The sequence below is a fragment of the Rhopalosiphum padi genome, unplaced genomic scaffold, assembly GCF_020882245.1.
Source record: "Rhopalosiphum padi isolate XX-2018 unplaced genomic scaffold, ASM2088224v1 scaffold14, whole genome shotgun sequence".
Taxonomy (NCBI): domain Eukaryota; kingdom Metazoa; phylum Arthropoda; class Insecta; order Hemiptera; family Aphididae; genus Rhopalosiphum; species Rhopalosiphum padi.
Genome location: NW_026870001.1, coordinates 28,269 through 33,098, shown reverse-complemented (window position 1 = coordinate 33,098; position 4,830 = coordinate 28,269). Strand labels below are relative to the sequence as shown.

General features: G+C 28.0%; 1 long non-coding RNA gene across 1 annotated transcript; it reads right to left on the bottom strand.

The window, feature by feature from the left end:
* Window positions 1-2,605: 2,605 nt before the first annotated feature.
* On the bottom strand, window positions 2,606-4,580 carry LOC132931515 (uncharacterized). Its single transcript, XR_009662699.1, has 3 exons — window positions 4,483-4,580; window positions 3,009-3,151; window positions 2,606-2,699 (listed from the first exon to the last, which is right to left on the bottom strand). It is a non-coding gene; the product is annotated as an uncharacterized LOC132931515 (long non-coding RNA).
* Between the last annotated feature and the right edge of the window lie 250 nt (window positions 4,581-4,830).

Sequence of the window (4,830 nt, the reverse complement as noted above, 5' to 3'; positions counted from 1 at the left end):
TGAGATGATTTGTCAGTCAATGATAATTAGTTGGATATATTATATTATTACCTATATTTAAATTGTAATATATCGTTATTTTACGCGATTTCGTAAAAAATTATATTTCATACGCACATAAAATGTTTTCTATATTGACAATGGATTTATTTTTTTACTGTTACTTGAAGGAAAACTTATGGATAACCTAGTATATCCAACCTTAAGTATAAATCACAAAGATTTTATGAATTTTCAACTTCAAAATTCTTTGCAAATTTCGTGATTTTGATATATTTTCTAAACATTTGAACTTAAATGCTTATAAACAATAATTGTGACTAACGATTTTTGATTTATTTTTTACTACGATAAGTTTCAATTATCTATAAGTAGCTTAAAAAATGTCAAAATATTTTGAAATTTTAATCGCAAATAGATAACGCTAATATAAACGTTTGTTGAAAATTTCAAGTATTTACAATGATTCGTTTTTGACTTGCAGCAAAATCAAAAAATCGATTTTGTCTTTTCAAAGAGGGGCTGAAGTCAAAAACGAAGCATTATTACTACTCCAAAAAGTGATGACGGGACACAAAAATAATACAAACATCATTGTAAAATCAATACATTCATCACTCCGTTCAGAATCTAAAAATATTAATTTGTATTATTCGTCAAAATTAACTTGTAAAATCATATTTTATAGTTTTTATGAAGTAAAAATATCAGGTTAAATGAAACATGTGCAAGTTAAAAATTATAAATTAGAATCATTTTCGTAATCGAGTAGTCAAGGATCAAGACACTTACTTGTGTTAACTTCGGGCATAAAATATGAACAATTCGTTTATAATATCAAAAATCTTTATTAAATGAACAACAACTACACCCAATAGCTAAGTAAAAACAACCGTCAATTATGTCAAAAGGCCGTCCGGCGAACGGCACACAACCAACTAGTTTTACTCTGAGGCGATCGGGCATCGGCCCGACGGATGTCGTCCCCACTACCGCCCTCTGTCGGTGCATACATTTAATAATTTTGAGTGTTTTATAAGCAGTTTAAAATTGGAATTTGTCAAAATTATCATATAAAAACATGTATTATAGTGTATTCAAAATACCAGGTTAAATGAAACACGTGAAAGACAATAATGGTAAATTTCTTAAACTATTGTTCAACCTCTAAACATTAACTTAATATTTGAGTGTTTTATAAATGTTTTATAATGATCATTTAAATATTATAGTAAAAATAAAATATATTTATAGCATAGGTAAAATTTAAGAATAAACAATACAAGCTAAAGTTGTTTACTATTATTTTATTCAGATATTTAACAAATCTCAATTGTTTCACAGCTATTAATTTAGTATCAATTATATTCAATAACCATTGCATAAATCCAATATTATTATCAGTATCTTCTAGTCCATTTTCAACCTAGGATGTTGATACTCTCCTTAGTGGTAGAAATGTGAATTCGTGTCTCAGCATGCCTTGATTGATCTGATATACTGCCATCTGAAAAAATGTAGTAAGTTAATAACGTATAACCGTTGGAGAATAAGTTGAGAATACAGTGTTTTACAGGCAGTTTAAAAACATGTTTTATAGTGTTTATGAAGTATCAGCTTAAATGACAAATATGGATGTTAGTAATGGTAAATAAGAATCATTTACTTAACCTAATTGTCTAGGTTTCATGACACTAACTTGATAATTGAGATTTTTATGAGCAGCTAAAAATATGAATTTGTAATATGAGTCAAAATTATGATATATAAGCACGTTTTATAGTGTTTATTATCAAGTATGAGCCTAAATGAAATATATGGAAGTTAATAATGGTAAATAAGAACCATTTACTTAATATAATGGTTAGGGTTTTATGACACTAACTTTTTGTAACACTACTATTAATTGAATATCAATTACATCCAATACCCATTACACGCACGTTGCATAAAACCATTAATATTAGCAGTGCCTTCTATTCCATTTTCAACGGAAAATGTTGTAACTTTCCCAAGTGATAGAAATGTTAATTCATGTCTCAGCATGCCTCCAGTGATCTGCAGTACTGCCATCTAAAACACAAATAGTCAGTTAAATATGTATAATGGTTAAAGAAATAATTATAATGCTTAGCAATAAAACAGATAGTACAAATCTACCAGAATGTTTTGTTGAGTTTTAATGTAAAACAAAATATAAGTAAAGAATACACTTGTACATTAACATAAAATTGCTGCTTTTCAATATTAAAATAATAAGAGTTTGTAATACTTGTATAACGTATACAATAAGAATCATTGTCATAATTTAGTAGTCAAGGTTTCTAGACACTAACATGAGAATTGAGTGTTTTATAAACAGTTGAAAATATGACTTTGTAAAATTACCATGTAAAATCATGTTTTATTGTGTTTATGAAGTATCAGCTTAAATGTAATATTTGAATGTCAATTATTGAAAGTTAGAATCATTTGCTTATAATCTAATGATCAGAGTTTCATGACACTGACTTTTTGTTACACTACTATTAATTTAATATCAATTAAATTCAATACCCATTACACGCACGTTGCACAAAACCATTATTATTAGCAGTACTGTCTAGTCCATTTTCAACGTAGGATGTTGATGTTTTGCATAGTGGTAGAAATGTGAATTCATGTCTCAGCATGTATTGAGTGATCTGCTGTACTGCCATCTAAAAATAAAAAATAGTCAGTTAAATATTATGTGTATAGTGGTTGGAGAATAACTTGAGAATACAGTGTTTTACAAGCAGTTCAAAGTATGACTTTGTAATATTTGTTTAAATTACCATGTAAAATCATGTCAAAATTATGATATTAAATCATTTTTTATTGTGTTTGTGAAGTATCAGCTTAAATGTAATATTTGAATGTCAATTATTGAAAATTAGAATCATTTGCTTATAATCTAATGGTCAGGGTTTCATGACACTGACTTTTTGTTACACTACTATTAATTTAATATCAATTAAATTCAATACCCATTACACGCACGTTGCACAAAACCCTTGTTATTAGCAGTATCGTCTAGTACATTTTCAACGTAGGATATTGATATTTAGCATAGTGGTAGAAATGTGAATTCATGTCTCGGCATGTATTGAATGATCTGCTGTACTGCCATCTAAAAAAAAAATAGTAAGTTAAATATGTATAATGGTTGGAGGATAAAATGTCGCTACTAGACACCGTAAGGAGGACAACAATTTTTTATATAACAACTAGTACGTGGACAACACTGAATAATTTTTTAAATGGAAACAATCAAAACATAAACTAACAGACAAACACTTCATTTTTATTACAAAATTCTTGAAAACAATTTACAGTTGAAACTCAAATACAAATACGAATGTAAAACTGCAAAATGATAGGAAATATAGACATAATATTATATAACAGACGATAAGAAATAATAATTATGATAAGCCATAAAAGATAGTACCTACAAATATACCAGAATGTTTTGTAGAATATAAAATGTACCTATTATAAGTGTGACTATTTGTACAACCGAAAATTTGCTCCTTTTCAATACGAAAAAAGTGGGTATCGCTCCGGTGTATAGTAGAGATGGTGAGTAGGTCACTGGTCACTATAATGGATGTGTTAAATTTGAATGCAACGACGGGTAGGATTGTATACGAAAAACGATTCTGAACGGAGATGATTTGTCAGTCAATGATAATTAGTTGGATATATTATATTATTACCTATATTTAAATTGTAATATATCGTTATTTTACGCGATTTCGTAAAAAATTATATTTCATACGCACATAAAATGTTTTTCTATATTGACAATGGATTTATTTTTTTACTGTTACTTGAAGGAAAACTTATGGATAACCTAGTATATCCAACCTTAAGTATAAATCACAAAGATTTTATGAATTTTCAACTTCAAAATTCTTTGCAAATTTTCGTGATTTTGATATATTTTCTAAACATTTGAACTTTAAATGCTTATAAACAATAATTGTGACTAACGATTTTTGATTTATTTTTTACTACGATAAGTTTCAATTATCTATAAGTAGCTTAAAAAATGTCAAAATATTTTGAAAATTTAATCGCAAATAGATAACGCTAATATAAACGTTTGTTGAAAATTTCAAGTATTTACAATGATTCGTTTTTGACTTGCAGCAAAATCAAAAAATCGATTTTGTCTTTTCAAAGAGGGGCTGAAGTCAAAAACGAAGCATTATTACTACTCCAAAAAGTGATGACGGACACAAAAATAATACAAACATCATTGTAAAATCAATACATTCATCACTCCGTTCAGAATCTAAAATATTAATTTGTATTATTCGTCAAAATTAACTTGTAAAATCATATTTTATAGTTTTTATGAAGTAAAAATATCAGGTTAAATGAAACATGTGCAAGTTAAAAATTATAAATTAGAATCATTTTCGTAATCGAGTAGTCAAGGATCAAGACACTTACTTGTGTTAACTTCGGGCATAAAATATGAACAATTCGTTTATAATATCAAAAATCTTTATTAAATGAACAACAACTACACCCAATAGCTAAGTAAAAACAACCGTCAATTATGTCAAAAGGCCGTCCGGCGAACGGCACACAACCAACTAGTTTTACTCTGAGGCGATCGGGCATCGGCCGACGGATGTCGTCCCCACTACCGCCCTCTGTCGGTGCATACATTTAATAATTTTGAGTGTTTTATAAGCAGTTTAAAATTGGAATTTGTCAAAATTATCATATAAAAACATGTATTATAGTGTATTCAAAATACCAGGTTAAATGAAACACGTGAAAGACAATAATGGT